General features: G+C 41.3%; 1 long non-coding RNA gene across 1 annotated transcript; it reads right to left on the bottom strand.

Annotated features, from left to right (window-relative positions):
* Positions 1 to 625: 625 nt before the first annotated feature.
* Positions 626 to 20483, bottom strand: LOC311272157. The gene is made up of 3 exons (XR_014624532.1): positions 20379 to 20483; positions 17907 to 17953; positions 626 to 802 (listed from the first exon to the last, which is right to left on the bottom strand). It is a non-coding gene; the product is annotated as an uncharacterized lncRNA (long non-coding RNA).
* Between the last annotated feature and the right edge of the window lie 1063 nt (positions 20484 to 21546).

The raw sequence follows: 21546 nt of genomic DNA, 5'->3' as shown, positions 1-21546 counted from the left end.
CGACAGTGAAAACTAGCTGCGTATAATGGCTGATAGGTATTGGATTTCCCATAGATCATTGTTTGATACGGCACATTTCAAAGATCCTGTCTGTGTACCTCTGCCTTCTGTCTGCCCCACAGCACCGGGCCCAGTCAGTCAGTCAGCAATTTGTTGAGAGAGTTTCATTTGTTTTCATCACCAACTACCTCGAGTGGGCAATGTGTTAATGACTGCACTTGTCCAGTGGAGGATAAAAACAGGTCATTACAAAATTTCACGCCCAAAAAGTCCATATGGAGCACTCCGATGAGTAGGTTAACAGCTCTTTGTGTGCGTTTGCTCTTCACTGCAAACCCTGTGTCTGATGTTTAAAGATATACATCTTGCATGAGAGATCGGTGTTTTCATGTTGTCTCATTCCTCAAAACTAAATCAGCCCAAGTGCTTTGGACAGAGATTGCACTTTTGATGGATAGGTGAGATCAAGTTGAGGTTTTGGATATATAGAGGTGGAAGGGCGGGATAGCCAGGAGGGTATATATTGATCTGCATTTAATTATTCAACCCTGGGCCTATAAGCACAACCAGTAGAATTATAACCAGAAAACACACTCACCTTCTGAAAGTCTTCTACGCTCCAGTCGATGGGGCTGATGTGACTATACGAAACCAATACTGTCTGGATGGCTGATGGGCTTGCATGAGTGCCTTTGTGTAAGAAAAAGCGAGGCAGAATGTTCTGTTCACCAGGGTAGTCTGTAATTTGCCTGTTTTAAATGACAGACTCTTAAAAAAGTCCTCCTCCTCACGCATGGGCGACCTGAGAATTAAAAGAAAAGGCGAAACAGATACTTGTAATTGGGCGTAATTACTGCCAACCCATCTCATGAAGCAGGGCTTCGCTGCTGGGGAGGTCAAACATATTTAAATGCAAATGGACGCCGTTGCCAACAAGTATAACTTTCAAGTTTAATTTCGCCTTTAGCCTCGGCTGTCTGTCGAGTGACGACCTGCCTGTGTATGCAGAGATTAGGACCGTCCCTCAGTGAGTGCCACTTTGTTCAATGTGCCTGATCTCTTTCAGCCTCTCCGTCATGGTCTGCTCAAATGGACACACAAAATTCATGAGCCGTGATATCCCGAGCACACATGATTTCAAAAACTGAATGTGTAGTCTCTTTTCTACAAAGTACCCCAACCCATTTGTTTCCATCGATCATTAGGGCGAAAAAAGACTCAAGAGTCTGTAGCCAGGCCGTACTCGTACAGCTGATCTACTGAATGCTAATGTTAGCATGGCAACATGCCATACAATGGCAATGCTGGTGTCCAGCAGGTATAATGTTTACCATGTTCACCATCTGACATTTGGGTATTAACATGTTAATATTTGCAAAAAGGCACTGACCACAAAGTACAACTGAGGAAAACTTTATAATTTTACTGAACCACTAGGAATAATCAGGCCAGAAAAACCTCAACTTTAAAAAGGAAATTGAAAATGCAGATTTAAAATGATCATTTGAAGATGTCAGAAAAAGTGAGTGAATGGTGTGAAAATAACATTTAAAATGCAAAAGCCTAAATGGAAATGCTCAAACTGAAAGCTAAATTTGCAAGTATGACATTTTTTTAAATCATTTTTTGGTCTTGACTCCAAAAGGTTGAGAACCACTAGATTAATGGTCCAGAGTGTAGGATTAATTTATGATTATTCATAAATATGTTTTCATTATTATTATCTTTAATTATTTCACTGAAAATGAGAATCATTGTGTTTTTGTTGCCTTAGAAGGAGCTTTTATATCTACAGAGGGAGCAGGTCAACCTCCATGGAGTCTGCCATGTTGCACGAGCATGTATGTACAGTAGCCCAGAATGGACAAACCAAACACTGGCTGTAGAGAAGCTGTTTTGCATTTTTATTTTTTTTGGCTTTATCCACGTTTGTTTTTTTGCTTTTTATTTATTTTTTTATTTCTTTCGCAACTGCCCGTGAAAGAGGAGGGTGAGGTGAGGGGTATTCAGTTGGTTACAGTTTGCGTTTGTTTGTTTGTTTTTACATTTTTCACATTCTTTTGCTATTTTTTGGGGGTGCGTTTTTAGCAGCCACCATTCCTCCTACAGGTTTTGCAGTAGGAGGTTGAAGGGAGGGGTATTTAGTTGGTTGCATTTCGCAACCTCACTGACAGATCCCACTAAATCCCACACACTGTGCTCTATATACCATCTATAGGTCTGACATGTACTGTATGTAGTTTTGACAAGGCCATGATGACAACCATGACAATAAACTGTATACATTCAAACACAGATATATGCACAGCAAAACCAACCTGTCCTGAGAACACAATCTGTACTGCTGCACACACACACACGCGCACGCACACACACACACACACACACACACACACACATTCAAGCATTCTGCACCACACAAGACAATATCTCCTGGGATATTAGAAGGAGGCAGAGATCCGTACCGAGCTGAACCTGCTGTCAGTGGGGAGCATCAGTAATTAAATTGCATATGCATACAGTAGCATAGGCCACAGACCGGCTGAACTGACAGTGCAGCGGCGAAATGCATGACAGCCACCACACGGCAAGGTAATATCACAGAGAGAAGAAAACAGGAGGCTGACAGAGAGGGGAAGGAGGGATGGAGGGCAGGAAAAAGACATATGTGGGGACGTCTAACATGTCCCTGCACAGCAATTCAAACAATTCAAACTAATCTCACGCAGGTAAAGCAAAAAAACTAAGCAAACAGCCACAAAGCGAGGTAATACACATGCCAGATGCAGCCAAGCTCATACAATCCCTTACCATACACACATACTCACCTGTAAACATATTCATAATGTAAGAAGAGCAAAACACTGTCAAGAATCCATCTTGGAGTTAGATAAAAAAAAATGTCTACAAGCCAGCCACTCTGGACTGTGAATAAAAAACAGTGCCACCGAATTCATCACGAGCTTTCATTGCACATGGCAGCCGGCGTGTGAAGTGGAGCCTACTGGCAAGGACCACAGTATGACTGAGTGTTATTGGGGTCTACAGACAAAAGAACACAAGTGGGAATTTTTAAGTAGGCCCTTTTGTGACTGTGTTTGTTCTTTACCTTTGAGCCAAGTCTTCAGAGATAGGACGGCATAAGAGGGTGAAAAAACAAATGGTAGAAGGAAAAAAGGGGAAAGAGGCTGCCTAAAAAACTGTTTAAAAAGTAAGCTGAGGCAGTTAGAGAAAATATATTGATTCTTGACTCAACAAAAGTAAACAACAGAGTGGTTGACGGCTATTTTAGAAGGAATGTGAACAAAAAATCTGTCATAAAGTGTTTGTAACTGCTGACAGTGGTTTGGTACAGCGGCGTTTACGTGGGTGTGCTCACTCAAACATGACATGGCGAAGTTGACATTTAGTCGTTTCACTGGCCGGTTTCTTACACCTCTCATGTGATGTTGAGCACTTTGTACAAATACAAATATCTTTCATATACATTACAAACAGTTCATACTAATGCAAGTCTTAAATAGTGATGGCAAATTGTTCCTTTCAGACCGCTTATTAGCCTTAATTGCAAGCTATTAGTCATTTTGAACCTTGTTGTGTGTGGGTCCGTCCCTAATGACCAGGAGAACGCGCACTTAACTCTTATTTTTAATAAATAAGTGTATTCTGTGTATTTGTTATAAGTCTGTGTCATTCCCTCTCTCTTAGTCTTTTTTTCTCCTCGCGTCAGTCCTGCTTTCTCCTCACATTTTTCCTGTGTTATCCTACTTAAGTTTTGTTTTTTGGTGCTCTGGGATTCCTGCTTTCGTTGCCTGACTTTGATTTTTTGAAACTTCAGCTTTTATGTTAATAAAATTCACTCTTTGTTACGTCTTCTTGCCTTAGCGTCTCGCGTTTGGGTCCCTTTGTCCTAACAGTAACAAATGTACGTGAGACGGGAGGTAGAGCTGAAGACTCCTACCTGACTTTATTGTCTCTGTTTTGCCTTGAACATATATAGACAGTTTCTTTTGAGATGGACTTATGAAATGACTCCGCTCTCTCTCCTGTTAAGTCATTCTAGCTCACCCTGTAGTCAATTATTCACTCCCTGCAGTCAACTTAAACAAATGTCTATCCAGTTATATCATTCAAACAAGATGGTAGTTAAAATGTATGTGTTCTCACCGAATAGAGGTATTGATCCATACAGGCCAAAAAATAGCCTTGATGACATGACAAGACGGATAAATTACTCAGTTTTCATACAATTTGAGCAACACACCCACGTGTTTCTTGTTGTTATAAACTGCCGTCTGTAGACGATAAGCAATGCAATTTCAGCAATGAAAATATTTTAGCCAAAGAAGCTGCCACTATCGGCCAGATGAGCCCTCCACAGCATGATGACAGTCATTTCTGTTTGAGACTGGAAACCATCAAACGAAGGCAAATAGAATTAACTTCTGTAATGAAAAAGGACCGACCAGAATTATTTTGGCTCATCCAGAATTGAAATCCTGGCACCATGCCTGGGTCAAACGAATGCATTTACTTTACAGCTCAAGCTTAGTTTTTCTGTCTCAATCTTCAGTGTTGGTTGTTTTTCAGTCACAGGAACCGTTGAGGCTACCAATGTCCAACATTTGAATTTATTTTGATTAGTTAGAACTTTTTTTTCCATTTAAAAACCCTGTAAACAAGTATTTAGGTAACCAAACTACATGTGCCAACCATATCTCTGCATAGACGGCAGCGTGCATACTTGTGGACGAGAGGCCAGATACGTCACCTAACTTTAGCTTCAACTAATGTGACAGCTCAGCCGAGGAGGACGTCATTAATTTCTACATCCCTCCCTATTACAAGCACGAGCCTCTTGTCCAGGATCGATGCTCACTTCCTCCTGCACGGGGATTTAGTTGAAAGAACATAATTCCGACGTTAAACTGCTCACAACACCACCTGTGGATTGTCTTGAGTAACTGGTACGTGATTTCTGAAAAGAAACGTCCCTGTTCAGTTTTGTTTTGTTTGTCTTGGCTCTTTGAGCATCACGAGCCAAGTGTCATCCAGTTCCATTATATCCAAGAGAAGGCAGACATCTCTGCGACAACATCTCTCAAACTGGGAGAAAAACAACCTGGATGGATTAATAGCACCACAGGTAAGAGGAAAAATAACAATTTTTGAATTTGGGGTGAACTATCCCTTTAGGGAAACTGACCTCCCATCCCCATTTCTCTTCCTTCCTTTTCTGTCTAATAACGGCAGACATTCCCCAAATACCTGAACTATTTCTATTACCCCTTTAAACTCTTCTTTTCTTTGCAAACAAACATCCCAGCCGATGACAAAAATAAAAAAAGCTGCAGAAGCGAATGAGGAACGACAACAATAAATCGCGTGTTAATATTTTGTTTGCCGCAGCAAAATAAAAAAAAAATCCACCCACAGATATTGGGTTAACCTTTGGCTCAGCACATCGTGTTGGATAATTCAGAAATCACATGAAAAGGGTAATTGCTAAATGCCTGCTGTTTGTGTACAAGGATAGCTAATGTTTTCACAATGACTGTCCACAACACCGTCACGGCAAAGTATAAGAGATATTTTGGAGGAAAAAAAAGAAAAAGAGCTGCTTCCGTCTTTCAGAACGCTCACGGCTTTATTGTCTGACTAAGCCAGCATTCACCTTTTGTGCTTATGTTTTGGTGGCATTCACTGATTGAATTCTTATTCTGCCAAGTTCTCCCTCTCCTCCTTTCACACGTTTAACAAAGGCTCCTTCACACAGTGAGAGGAAGAAGGGGGATGAGGAGGAGGAGGGATGGGGTGCGTTAGAGAGAGAAGTAACGTAGGAAACAGAAAAGTACATAGAAATTGAAGGGTACCGCATGACATTGCTGGCGATGATTTTTTTTTTTTTTTTTTTAAAAAGCATATTCAGAGAAAGCAGAAATGGAAGGGGGATGTGGTGGGGAGCTGACATCGCTGGTAGAAAGAAAGAAAAGGCACTGCAAGAGCAAGCTGGAGCACTCAAAGCTGCAGAAAATGGCAGGCCCGTTTTAAGATTCAAAGCACATGGTATATCCTGAGATTATTGACTAGAAATGTCAGGAAGGGGAGAGAAAGCATTCACGAGCAAGAGGCAGGCGGAAAGAGGAAAGAAATGCGAGGGCAAAGGGAAGGAGAGGCATAACAAAGTGCACGAGGATCCAAAGAAGGGATGGGAAGAGGGATAAACAAAGAGAGTTAAGGATGTTTGGGGAAAAAGAGGTCGAAGGAGAAGTGAGCTGCACTCAGAGGTGGGATGAGGGGAGCAACAAGAGGCGAAGGAGGAAAACATTTGTTTTTCAAGATCAGAGGTAGAGAGCGGTCAAGGGCACGAGGTGGAGGTGGAGGAGGGGGGGGAATCGCACAGGGCTTCATATGGAGGAAAATATTAAAGTCACACATGGCAGTCGGAGCGGAGGGCGGTTTGGGGAAATCAGAGGAGGCTCAGAGCTGCTCCGTGTTTGTCAGTGTGTCCCTGCTCGTGTTCACGTGTCTCCATTTTGCTTTCAGCGTTTTAACAGGCAACACGAAGCCCAGGGGAGAGCAGGGGAAGCGGGACTCTCCTGCACTACCAGCGTCTGGAATGGAAATCTATTCAGGTAGTCAACGTCTGACCTCCAGCTGACTGAGCAGCCATTTTTACCCCCGGCTCTCTGGGAGTAGGTCGGCGCTCTGCCCTACATTTCACATTTCACAACGGACAGTCGCTCCGAATCCTTTCTGGTTTGTCATAAATTGAAGGTTAGGAGATGCACAGGTTACATTTTACTCTGAAAAGGAGGACGATTTCACTACAGGTCGTTATCAAAAAGAAATCGCATGCTATTATCTGTGCTTTTTAGTCTGATATTTTTGTACTTGTACTTTGGTACAAAAAAAAAGTGTTTGCACATTTTTGCTTGAGATATAAAAAAAAACTATAAGTTTTTGAAAGGTGTAAAGGCCAGTAGCAACTCCCCTGAGAATTATAGTGTCTTTAAGGTCATTGTTTTGGTTTTTATGAAGCGCATCTTTACTGTTTTGGTCCATTCTCACGCTCTCATCAGTGTCCTTTTCCAGTGGAGGACAGACAGACAGCTGCAAAACAGCCATAGACAAAGACCTGCCTAGCACCGAACAGCAGCTGGACAAAGTTCAGTTTCTTGCTTGCAGGGTTGTAGCCAGGCTTTTATACATACTGACACATAGGTAGGCCTATTAGAAGGAGCAGCATTAAAAATGAATTATAACAATGACCCTGATATGATCCTTCCTATGGACGCCTGTAAGACAAAAACAATTATGAAAACTTTAAGACTAAAGAAAAATTTATCTCATAATTTCTGCCTTTTATCTCATGATTATGGCTTTCGTCGAAAAATCAGGACTGACCATTGGAATATTTTTTCATCAAGCATCATCATTGTTTATCCAAAGCTGCTGCTGTGCACTGCAACTTTTGCCATAATGCAGAAACTCCGAACTGACTGACTGAACTGAAGCCTGGATGTGTCACGTTTCCATATAGGTTAAAGGTCTTTCAAGGTATTTAACAAAGAACGGTGATGTTAGATGGGCTGTAAAGATAATGAAGTTATTTCAAATTCAAGTCTTCAAATAAAGTTGTTTTCCTACTCTGCTGGATGTGTGAATACCATTTGCTAGAGAGCTAGCCAGATCAACTTTAAAAGGCATGTCAGTTGTGTGTTTACAGCTCGTTTCCAAGGCCAACAATAAGTTTTCGTTTTGTTTTTTTAAATATGAAAGTTCGACAGAAATCTATGTGCAACGTCATTTTAATTGGTTTACATTGTACAAGGCAAAGACCCAGACAGCCGCTGATGGCTAAAAGAAGGCCTTGTTCCGAAATGTTTAATAACTTTTTAGTACATTTGCTTTAAAAACTCATGTAAAGTGGAGCTGCATTGGGACTTTAAATGAGCCCGACTGAAACTCAAGGTTCTCCTGAATCGGATGATGTATGGCATTTGCTGCTGACTGCTAGAGTAGTGAGGTGTATAGGTGTTGAGGGTGAAAATGGCAACATTTCATAAGATATATTCACTTGAAGCTGCAGTGCAGGACTTCTGTAACTGATGTTGTGATTCTTTCAATACATTTCAATAAGGTAGATGATGGAGGCTCCGTTTGAAAACACATTGTAGGCTGTGATTTTTGTGTGTGCTGTCATTTCAACTGCAGAGAGGGTTTTTTATAAGAAATGTAATCTCCTGTCTGTCTGTGCCTGTACAGAGTGGCTCCTTTTTTACGAGACTCTCTGTCCAGCTCCTTCTTTGACTTTCTAATTAGCAAAAACAGTCAAACTCAACACAGCAGTTGCACTAATTGCATTTGCGGCTCCTTGTAGCCCATTATGTAACACAAACTGAATATCTCCTCTCAGGGTTTGACTTTTTTTTTTTATTATTTAATTATTTTTGCCACCAACCTGCATGGAGGAGATTTAATTTGTGTTACAGTAATTGTGTTATCTTCCTCTCTGTGAGGAGAATATAAACTAAAGACAAAAGGTGGAGACGACTGACAAACACTAAATATAACCAAAACAAAACATAATACAACAATGTCACTGCCACCTACACAGATTAAAGTATGCAAATCCAACCAAAGTGTGTTTTTTGTGAATGTCACATTACTTGTGCATAAACATGGGAGTTGGTGCTGCTGTGAGGGTTTACAGGCAGAAATAAAGGACCAAAGTCAAAGCAAAGAGGATGCAAACAGGTGAATAATCTGAGGATGAGCTAAAGTGTTTTGAGTTTGTGTCTGAGTCAAGCCAGACCCAACGAAACCAGTGGCAATCCAAACCCCCCAAATAAGAGGAAATGGGCTTGAAAGCACTGCTACGGGTGCAGCTCCTGTAGTGTCCCCTCCATCACCGGGGCATCCTCCTCGTTGTGCACATCTTGATATTTTTGAGGCATATTTCTATGAATGGTTAACAACCAGATCAGTTGAGTACAAGGTCGTCAACATCACTTTACTATTAAAATTAAACTGGAATTCAGTCAGGGACACTTGCACCAAGAAAATGACAATTTAAGGCAAGTTTTGAGGGCTCGGTTGTTTGAGAGAGCTCTCAAAGAACCTTAGCAGCAACAAAGGGAAAGAAATATCACCTTTACCAAACAACTGTGTGAGGAATCAGTCTCAGTGAAGTTAAAAATATAAGAAAAAGTTTGACACATAAGGACAAGGTTGGGGTGGCGGAGGACGCTGCAGCAGAAAGCAGCACATCAGCAGAGTAAAGTTATGTAACACCAGCATTCAAACTTGAACTGAATCTTCTGCATTAATATTAGTTTCAGTGATCTTAAAACGCTAAATTTCAAAGTCAGCCATCGTGACTGCGCTGACCTTTGAGCAACCAGAGAGTCCAAAATGGACTGTGCTGTAAAGGCTTAAAAAAGCTGCACCAGTTAAAATAGAAACTGATAAATGTAGTAATTCTCAATAATTTATCAGTTATAGTTCCAAAAAGGATGGCATCTGGATCCAGATCTAGACAGCAGTCCACCTATTAGTGATCTCGGGGGGGACGGAGAGTGTTGGCACGTAAACAAGGGGGTTGGTGTGGCGTCGCCCCTCAAATTGCCCACAGTCTGGACTGCAGTTATTTATTATTTAGTTATTTTAAAAAAGGAGACATCTGTGCAAATATGTTTTTTGAATAATCAACATAAACCTGTCCTGTTAGTGACTGAGATAATGAGCTTGCTAACTGAGCTTCTCTCCGTTATCAGTAGCTCTTCATTGAATGAAATGATGCACAACCGTGACGATAACATGCCTGAAAGTAATGACTGAACTTCACTGTGACACTCTGTGGTGGTGTGGGCAGTAATGGTGAGAAGTGTTAGGGGAAGGCTTTTAATGGCCGTGCTGTTCCCCAGTATGAAAATGACTGAACATGGTCACCTGCTAGCCTGGCAGCTAATGAATGGACCACTGAAGGTGACGCATAAATGAAGCAGTCGGTGACTATAAGCTAATGCAAAGACAACTTCCTACACATAACTCCTTTTTATTTCCTTTTTTTTTTTTTTTCTTTAGCTTGGATCCAAGTTTTAAAGCTGCATTCCAGCTCATCCCAAGAACAACTAATGCTGGTGGTCCACTGTGCCAAAGTTTAGTATGGAGTGCATGCTGCGGGGAGAAAATGAAATCCCATGTGAAACAGTGCTTGGATGCAAGAAATTGCATATATGAGCATGAGTGGAACAACTGCGCATGAAAGCCATGATGAAGACTGGAGCCACTATGTGCCAACACAAGTCGAGCTCCTGAATTTACAGCCTCTGTAGCTGTGACAGAGGACTTTTATTAGAGCGTGCCTCCTGACACATTACTGAGCCACTAGGGGGCTCTGGGGAAGAGATTGCATCGTAACTATTCCAACTTTGCCACAGTGAAATATTGGTTATTCCCCAACACAACTCTGCCGTTAATGTATCTTCATGTGCTCGGTGTGCAAGCAAGCGTGAGTACGAACATGTGTGCACTGCTTGTGTGTGTGTGTGTGTGTGTGTGAGTGTGTGTGTGTGTGTGTGTGTGTGTGCGCAGTCTCTAGGCCTGCAGTCCATAACAAGAATGTTCTACCTTGCCCCTGATTTGAACCCCCTACATCATGCCTTATTGTCTTCCACTTCTCCTTTCACACATGCAAGCACGCACACACTCGCGCACTCGCACGCACACACACACACACACACACACACACACGCACACACACACACAGACACACACACTCGCACACTAATCAGGGCTAGGCAGCCATTGTAAGAGGCAAAGGTCTGCCTGGCTGTTTGATAGCAGATTAGGCTGGCGTGTCAGACAAGGGACCAGGCCACACAGCAGGCAGTCACATGCTGAATCTACACACACTGACAAACACACACCGGTACAGTCGCAGTCGAAAGGGAGGAAAACGCATGCGAATAAATGGGCTCGCTCTGAAAGAAACTCAACACAAATCTTTAGAAGACAGAGCTCCAAGGTCAGTCCTGTTGTTGTAAGCTGGTAACAATTCAGATGGTTGAATATGGAGGTGGCAATTAAAGGAAAGCAAACAAGAGCGATCGACAAATAGAGGTATGTTTTGAAGAATCGGGCTGCGGAGACCGACTTGCTAGTTTCACTCCAGATGCATTGAACTGCAGCACAGCTTGCGAGGGGGTTGGAATTTGGGGAAACATGTTATCAGTAAGTTTGGTAGCGGCTGGCATCAGTCATGACCAATCTTATCATCGCCGCCTTTACTTCCCTGCAAAAGCTGTGCACTCTGCATTTCCTGATGAGAACAGGCTTCAGCACAGCTGCCACAATAGCTGTGAGAAATTAAATAGTTTTCCATTCAGTAAGAAATATACTGTAAACACCATATCAGGATGTGAGAACAAAAGGGGAGAAACCCCTTTTGCTGTAAGTGTCATAGAGTCAGACGAGAGACAATTGCCTCTCGTCTGAGGTGTTACAGGAAGATAGATGGTAGATGACATTTACATTCTAATGAAGCAAAAGGGTCACTGTCCTGGGAAAGAGACGATCCACCAAACATCAAGGGGTCATTGTTCTGTGAAGAAATGTTGTAACCCCCCACTCTGTTTTGTATTTAAGTCAGAAACATTTGGAAGACGGGAGAGAACACTTCAGGTCTTCTCTCCATGCTGCATGTATTAAAGAGATCTGATTCATGATACTGATTCTGAAGTTCTTCAGAGAATTAGCAACTCTCTACTTCAACAAGGAGAATTTCCCTTACAATTTGGCGACGAGGATGGGATGGACGCTCTGCTGATTGACTCCTGAGCCTGGACTGAAGGTTTAACTGTCGGCAGGAGTTTCAAGGAGACTCAGGGAAAGTTCCGCTCCGACAAACGGAGGACTGGATCCCACCTGAAGTCAGGCACGGGAGGCAGACAGCGGACGCTCCATCTAATAAGTGAGTACGGTGTTGTGAATCATTTGCTCTATTGTGAAACCTAGGTTGCTCACATAATTCCTGTGTGGTAGTGAGTTCACGTGTGTAAAGGGTCCATGAGGGACGCCTGTTTGTCCATATAATTCCTGTGTGGTATTGGACTTTTGTGTGTAAAGGGCCCTGGGGGCGCCTGTTTTCCATGTAATTCCTGTGTGGTATTGGACTTCCATGTAATTCCTGTGTGGTATTGGACTAAAAAAAAAAAAAAAAAAAAAAAAAAAAGAAACTAAAGTAACAACACAGCAAGAGGCTGTTGTAATCTACTAAGTAAAGCTTGCAAAAGAACTGATTATATATATACTGTGATTTCAAGAGGCTGAAGGAGTTCTAGATAATCCTTATAGACGACTTAGAAATTGAATAGGAGTGTTTGATGCAAACCTGATAACAGGTAATATAATAATATAATATAATAATAATAATATGATCCTATATTAAATACTGTAATATAATGATATTATACAGTATAATATGATATGATAGGCCCCACTACAATAAAATGGGCGTATGAGTGGAAATATATATATATATATATATATATATATGAAATAAGAATGTAAAGAATAAACTTTGTGGTGACATTCAGTGACTAGTATACAGCTTGTATGCTACAAGGGTGTGTTGCTCGGAACGAATGTGTCATACAAACCACCTGGCTGAATAAGTTACCCAAAGTTAGTGTCTACTTGATGAGATCCAACCATACAATTGTATGGGAAGATCAGTGTGATTGTGAAGTTTGTGTGAAAGATAAGCCCATTGAAAGTTTAAGCACATCTGTCCCAGTGAGTCAATTGAAAACAGGAGGAACAAAACTGGGAAATTAAAAGCTCTAGCTGAACGTTTTACAGGCCCTGCTGAAATAAGGGCAGACAAATGGGGAAATAATGTGGTTGAGGATGTTCAACTTTGGCACTATGTCACCCATGGGGTGTTTTCGGTGAAAGGCAAATTACAGAATGTTAAGATGGTGTAGAGTATGTTAGAAGAAAAGGTAAAAGGAATGTAGGAAAAGATAGACTGATGATTTTGCAAAATCAGTAGCAGGATTGAAATAATGGGAAAAGAAAGTTTGAGTAAGAGGAAGAAGGAGAAACAAGAATGTAGGGCCAGAATTAGGAATGGGCCTCCTCCATATACCGTACTGTCTCCACACCTACAGCACTTCCTTCAACGACACCTTCTCCACATGAGGTCAAGAACACCAGGAAGACTCTGCAAGGGAGGGGGGAAGGGCACCAATACACCCTGACCTGTCAGCCCTGTCCCTATCTCCTAAAGAGACACAAATTAACTCTTCTTCTCCAAAAAAGACCTTTTCTCCAATAGCAGCTTCTGTTGACTACTGGTTGCGGAGTCAAGATCATAGAGGGGATGATGTTCCCTATGTCAGCCGAACAAATTCAAGGAGGTTGCAGGAACTACCTGGCACCCAAAAGACTGGAGATGTGTGGACCACAGAGTCCTGGACAAAGATGGCAGTCTCACAGAAACAGCAAGAGGAGAAGGAGACTGGGTTCACATCCAACGCGTCAAGGAGAGTGCAACAGAACTGACAAAAAGGCAGATGCTGCAGATTGGAAGGCTATGGGCATACATCACATGATCGTGCTACCCCTGAGCTTAAACAACAAGAGGGACGAGATCCAGAAGAATCCTGGCCACATGCACCACCAAAAGGTGTCTGTTCATTCTCCAGGATTCCCCGTGACAAAGGCAAAGGAGACAGTGGAGGAAGGTCAGAGCATTGAGCAACACATAGAGAAGAACATTTAGACACAAATAATGATGACACACACACACACACATAGACAGAGAGACAGAGAGAAACACTGATTGACTGCTAAAGACTAAGCATTGCTTCTAACAGTTTCTGGTAGCTTGAGGGCTCTAGTTTTGATTTTTGGGAATATAAAAGATGCAAATTATTATTATGATGATAATTATTGTCCAGTCGAAATCAACTTTTAGACTAGATAAAAAACAATATCCGCTCAGCCCTAAAGCTTTTTAAAGTCATTGCTCTTTGTCATTTAGTCTATCATAATTCAAGGTGCCATTGTTGAATCCCTAATTTCACCATGTAACTCCCCCATCTTGCCTGTTAAGAAACCAAATGGGGGGTGGAGACCAGTAAAACACTTAAGGTGTGAAGTTGTTGAGCATCCAGCAGATGTTGTAACACTAATGTCAAAATTTCTATCAGACGGTGGGGGTTCAGTAATTGATTTAACAAATGCAGATTTAGCATTCCTGTTCATCCTGACTCACAGTTCTGGTTTGTTTTCTCTTTCAATGGTAAGCTTTATTCTTGGATGAAGATGCTATAGGGTTTCTTCACCAGTCCAACTCTGCATGCTATGGAGCTGAGAACGTGTTGCATTAGCAGCCATTGTGTGGTAGTGCTCTTGTTTTCAGTATATTGATAATTTGTATGTGTTTTACGATACAGGGATATTGTCAAGAACTGAAAGAGTGTCTCCACTTTGTTTTCTGGCAGAAAACGGTCCTGAAGTTTAGAAGGACGAAGTTGCAACTTATTTTTAAAAAAATTTAATGCGCTATTATACTCCGGAGGGTCGAAAATTGGGTCCTGACCACATCCAGACAATCTTGGGTGTTTCAAAACTGCGAACGAGAAAAACAAACGATTGCCTTATTGGATTTAGCAGGCTATTGTTGTCCATGGATTCTTAATTTTGTGGAGATCTCCCAACCCTTGTATGACATCACACATGGGTGAAAACATTTGATCAAGACTGACTTTGACTGACTTTTGAGGCAGAAACAGCCTCTACTGACTTAAATCAACCTTGAATTTTTTTTTTTTTTTTTTGTTTAGGCCTACCAAACCCTAGAATTTGCGCAAAGATCACAAAATTGAAAAAAAAAAAAAAAAAAAGAAGGATATGGCCACAGCTGATCACTATCTGTCCTCTAACTCTTAATGTTCTGCATGCTGTCTGCTCTTTTAACACTGAGTAAAACTACTCACATAATCAAAGCATGACTTTTGCACTAACAAATGTGCTACTAACAATGTCTCATGTCACTCTAAAACAATGTAGTGTCTTTAACCCATCAACTTTGCTCCATACAGCTCAAGATGGAGGACCACATCCATGTCTGTGTCAAAAACCACAGGATGCATTATTTGACACACCCCTTAATAACCCTAACTTTGTCTTTTTTGAAGATGGTTCTGCTATGAGAAATCCGACCGATGGATCCCCTTGTGTCTCATATGCAATATTTACTGAGAATGCCATAGTTGAAAATGCTAAACTTCCTGTCTGCTCGGGCAGCTGAATATTTTGCAATAACTCGTTTTTGTTTTTAGGAACAGGACAGAACGTCAGAGTTTTACAATGACTTGAAATATGCAGTTAATGTGTGTCATAACTTACGTTTCCTTACTTCTACAGTGAACTTAAAGCACATAGAAGTCCCATCAGTAACCTCTTGTCTGCATTAATTCTACCTGTCTCTGTAGTGGTATGCAAATGTCAAGCTCATACAGGTTCTGTTGTCCCAGTGTCAAAGGCAGCTGCTCTGTCACCTGCCTCCCCCACTCTACAGATGCTTTTGTCTGTCCAACACCCTTAATGATGTCTTTTTGTTTCAAACAGGAGCTGAGTTTTAAAAAAAAAACAACAACAAAAAACTCATCTAGCCTCATGAAGGCTGCATGAAGGCACAGTACTGAAAAAAGCTATATTCCCTTTTTGGCAAATTTGACTCATGGTCTTGACCATGAGTCAAAAGGGGGGATGTTGGATATTGTAAATACATTGTGGTATGCGCCAGGATTTTCAACTTTTGCCGTAATTTTTGTAAAAATTGTGTAATTTGTGCAATTAATAATGTTGGCAGAGGTGTAGCAATGCCCCTGTCAGCCATCCTAAACCTGAAGGTCCCTTTGAGCGTTTAATGATGGATTGCTGACATGTTTCCGAAATGGATTGAATGCTTCCAATGTAAAAATGCTACAGTCGCTCCAGTTTGCTCTCAGTAACAAAAGCATTGTTGAGAGACGTAATTCCATGTTGAGGGCCTTCGATCTAAATTAACTAGCGATAATGGGTCTTATTTTATAAATAGTGTAATTCAAAGCTTCTCTGAAAGCCTGTAGATAAACCTAAAAAAAAAAAATAATAATAATAAAAAAAAAACATGTCTACCATCCAGCTAGTGGAGGTGCAGTGGAATAGGCTAACCAGACCCTGAAAACAAAACTAACAAAATTAGTGACAGAAACAATTTATTAATAGTTGAGGTTTTACCTCTTTAATGTTGCATTAATTAACCTACATTAATGTTTATGAGAGACTGCCCACATAAGACAACTCGATTGTCTCCTTATGAGGTACTGACTGGCCGTCCTATGAGAATGATGAACAGCCTATTTCCTCAAAACAGTTTAACTCTGACAGGAATGGATGATGACATGTTAAAATATTGTTGTGAGCTTAACTATGTCTTGAAGCTTTTCTTCCCTCAGGTAAAAGCTGCCCCATCTGAGCCTGATTCTACATCTAGCCGGGAGACCTGTGAATGACTCTAACTGTGTCTGGATAGCTGAGGGAGAAACGTGAATCCAGATCCAGGAATTCGAGTGTAAACCTTCTCCAGCGATTATTCTTCTGAGAAGAAGACAACTTAATCTGTGGGGAAAGTGATGAGGACTTCTGGTGGACGATCGTGGCTACAGTTTCATCATCGGGTTGGTCACCACAAGCGTTGTAGACCAATCCTGGTCTTCAGCCTAACAGCAAGATGAGAGCTGTTCCTGCAAATTCAGAAGCTTGCAACAACTGGACTCCAAACGTCCTCATATATTCATACCTATCACACCACCACTGATTCACTTGCAACCACCAGTCAAACTGATGTCATTATACTGATACTTAGACACCCATCCATCACAGAAGGATGGCAATGGACTGTTAACAACGAGGGTCCAAAGAAGACACAGAGGACAAAAGTGACATTGGCATGCCGACTACACAGAATCAAGTGAGCCCAGAGGAAGATGACATCAGAACAACCACAATAGCGCAGCTGATCACCGAATAATAACAAAAAAAAAACAAAAAATAGTTTAGTAGTTTGAACAAAATGGTTTTTGGATTTCAATGCTGGTGAACTAATTGATTTGCTTTAATGCTGTTGTTGTATGTACCGTAACGAAGAGTCATAATTTTTGAGGTCAAATTAAGTGATTTTTTTTTTGTCGTTGTTTTGTTATTGCTGTTTGCTGTTAATGGTTTTGTTTTATTTAAATTTTAAATTTAATTCCCAGAAATGTGTGTTGACACTTTGTGTCAAAAGGGAGGAATGTGAGAAATTAAATAGTTTTCCATTCAGTAAGAAATATACTGTAAACACCATATCAGGATGTGAGAACAAAAGGGGAGAAACCCCTTTTGCTGTAAGTGTCATAGAGTCAGACGAGAGACAATTGCCTCTCGTCTGAGGTGTTACAGGAAGATAGATGGTAGATGACATTTACATTCTAATGAAGCAAAAGGGTCACTGTCCTGGGAAAGAGACGATCCACCAAACATCAAGGGGTCATTGTTCTGTGAAGAAATGTTGTAACCCCCCACTCTGTTTTGTATTTAAGTCAGAAACATTTGGAAGACGGGAGAGAACACTTCAGGTCTTCTCTCCATGCTGCATGTATTAAAGAGATCTGATTCATGATACTGATTCTGAAGTTCTTCAGAGAATTAGCAACTCTCTACTTCAACAAGGAGAATTTCCCTTACATAGCTTCTCCCAAGGGGGATTCAATGTCCTTGTGCAGGAGGTGCCGAATCGACACAAGTAAATACAGGCCGCCTTAAATGAAATTAACTTGGGGGACGATAAGGAAAGTTGTGCTTACCCTGGTTCAGGGGTCCAAGGACAACTGTGGCATTGTGGGAAACATTTCTGTGAAAGGCAACACAGAACCAGCGTTATTGACAGCTGACTTTGACATTGGGATAGCCAGAATTCATTCATAATGCTCACAGAAGATGGAGTCAATTGTTACAGCAATATCTTCGGTGGCCCTGAGCGTCGCAACACAACATCTCAGTAAACACAGTAACATTTCAGACAGTACAACAATATTACACAAAACACGACAACATTTCACAAAACACAAAAACAGCTGTAAAAAGGTTTTGTATGCTTGTGCACGTTTCTCGATAAATCCATTATAACAGCATAAAACCACAGATTTATTCTATAAACCATCGGCCATGTGCTGTGCACCTTGGGCACGGTCTAAGCAGGTGGGAAGCGCGAAGCACACAAATGTTTGACATCAAAATTGCCCTGCGGTGCCTGATAATAACCGACACACCCCCACTGCGCCTGTCCTAACCGTCACATTCAGGGCAAGTCAATAAAAAAAACAGCCGTGTGGAGGTGAGAACACAGCTTGCTTGTGCATCCAGTAAAAACACCACTTGGCTAAATACCTGGCTGTGTGCCACCACAAAATGAGAGCCCCTAGGATCATCCATCTTTTGACAATAAAAGCCCAATTTGTAATTTAAATTCATGAATGCTAATTCCTCTGACACTCTCAGAAAGACTTGCTGACTCAGACCTTTGACCCTTTGGAGCCATTAAAACTCATTTGAATCCATGATTGTGGTTTGTTGTAGAGTATAGTTGATCATGATAATCAGTGTTTTCATGTGAAACAGTGTCCTGAGTAATGCATGGGGATGGGAACTGATAGGGTTTTATTCATACCAATAGCCTCATTGATATCAATCTGAATCAGTTCTCTTATTGATTCCTGATTAATGGCCTGCATAGGTTTTCAGCATCAGTTCCACCAATTTAACGTTTAAGCCTTTTGTGGCTCCAGAGGAAGCTGCATGCAATCTGATAAATTGCCTCTAGTGATGTCACTCAGCCTATTGTTGCATTGTGGGTAATGTAGGCACCCGGTTTTGTAAAGGAACAAGAATATGTGGATTAAAAAAAGGCAATATCTCTGGTTCTGCTGCATCGATTCTGATCATGTTGTTTTGACACTGTCCATAATGAGTCCAACAGTGTTATAGGAGTGCAATGCTAGACCAGTGGACTGATTTTCAAAACCTGCAATTCCTACAATACCCACAGTACAGCCACCATTGAGGATAGTTACCCTTTGTAACACACATGCTGCTCATTTGGGAAGCAGCTGCACCCGTCTGGGTGTCTAATACAGGGCATTCCTGGAATTGAAGTCCATGCTAGAGAGATGTTTCAGCACATTGCTGGTGTGTCCGCCCCTTACTTGAATTGTACATTACAACGTTTTGCCCATTTCTTTTTGAAATGAAGTCACGCTTGGGACCATTTCTTCTTCTCTACCACGACTCCTTCTTTTTGCAAGTTTCCAGAAACTTGAGTTTGACTTTATTGTTCTGCAGCTGTCAGAGAAACATGCCAAGGAATTGATCAGCTCGGGGGGCACATGACAATAGACCTCATTCACATGGCGGCTGTAAAATGTTGATTGGTTGAAGTAATCTTGTTTAAAGGACTGTATTAAATAACTTGTTGAATGGCTGGCCGTGTGGACAACAAACGCCACAGGTAGTCCGGTTAGAACTTGAAATGAATGAAGAGATGAATTTCCCGATAGAGGCTTTAATGTTCACACACACATGCCACTCATTTCTGGACAACTGACAATTTTCGGCCGTGAAAGGCTGTGTAGGCCGCGAAGGCTATGAAAGCCGTGAAACCGTGGTTTCTATACAGAATAGAAATAAACAGAAAACACAAATATTAAGTATAGGCATAATATAACAATTTAGTTTCCACCTGTCACATATGCATCAAATAAACAGCCACAATGCAACAGAAGAATTGCTCTGACATATGATTGGTTACGTAATAATACTGACGAATAACTGTGCATATATAACACAGATACTGAATGCCCTTTACAAATGAAGTACACATACAAAAGACACAACTCCAGAAATAAAGTGCATGAACATGACCACTGGCCCTTTAAGGGGGCTGGGCTGTGAGTGCAGCGCTGGATCTGACACTTACAAGCCCTGCTCAATGTGTAAACGGCATGGCAACGGCCTGCTGCTAATAATATCCTTACTTAACAAATAATGACCCGACTAACAGGGTGAACGTGCCTAATGACATGCTGCAATAATACTAACTAATATAATATACACAATAATGGAGTTGCATTTTACCGCGAGTTACACGCGAGCTACACGTTACTGAAGCAACAGAAAAATGCACCAGAATCATGCATGACAATCTGAGATGCCTTACATTAAACAATTAAGTTGGCAAGAAGAACTGGTCATTTATACATACAGGTAGTGTCCAAACTTACTTTCAAAGGGACGCACGGCAAATAAAGAAATGAATGTCCATGAATCTCCGTGAGGAAAGTATCTGTCTACAGCTGCCGAACTGCGGTTCTGATCCAACGTGACTCTCGTTGACTGGAAGGCGGGACAGGTCAAGAGTTCAGGGTGATGGACAGGTGCATAAAGTTCACTGATTGGCTGCCCAGACTGCTGATCTGGGGGTACCTTGAAACTGTCCATGAAAAGCTAGAAACAGTGTCTAATGAACATCTAACTAAACTCAATGTTTAAAGGAACACACCTCACTCACTGTCCAATTCTGAACAGCGGCCATTTTTTCACCAACATCACGCTCGGGGCGGGAAGCTCGGATGCTGGGATAATGTAATGCCGCTGTGTTCCAGGTTGCAGGTCGCATTAATGTAGGTAATCTAACTAATTTTCATCATTTTACAGCTTCCCAATTGATAACTCGCTAGCAGATGTTAGCGTTCAACAACCTCCTAGCTACTATTAACGTTTAATTACATCCTGTGTTTCACTTCCAGGTTTAGTCAAATGTCTCCAAACTGTGTGTTGATATTTTTCAATTAATTTGCATTCGCATCAAAACAGTAACATATCAAACACTAATGCTAATGTTAGCAGTTGTCTAATGGAAGCTAACTGGATATCAAACCTGTGGTTTTACCCCGAAATATGGCATATACGTTTGTATGATTTGCACCCCAGAACACAGCAGTGTGAATATGGTCTATTTGGATCCAGTCCTCAACATGAACCAGCTCTCGACGCTCATCCCTTGTGATGCTTCTGAGCCCGACCACAAAAAGAAGTTGCTCTAAATTCTGTCGAAATTGGTCCCATTTATGTAGAAACACTTTCAGTTCAAAACGTATTCTTCTTTTGTGTCTTACTATAAATTTAGCCCTACTCTGTGTTTATATTTGCTGCTGTGCAATTTTCGTGTTTCTAGCAGTGGGTGATTTTTTTCCATTTACTGAGAGGGGAAATGAAGCTGTCAAGCTCCAGAGAAATATCACATAAATGCACACTGAATGTCTCAGTATCATGTAGAAGTGGTCGCGCATGAGAGCCCATTTGACCCTTCCTGTGTGTAATATTACAGACTTCAGCTCGTGCTTTCATGTTGTCACCATGGCTCTAAACTAAGAACATGGAAAATTGAAT

This window comes from Pagrus pagrus, assembly GCF_965226575.1.
Source record: "Pagrus pagrus genome assembly, chromosome: 16".
Classification (NCBI taxonomy): Eukaryota; Metazoa; Chordata; class Actinopteri; order Spariformes; family Sparidae; genus Pagrus; species Pagrus pagrus.
This window is presented reverse-complemented; position numbering and strand designations above follow the sequence as displayed.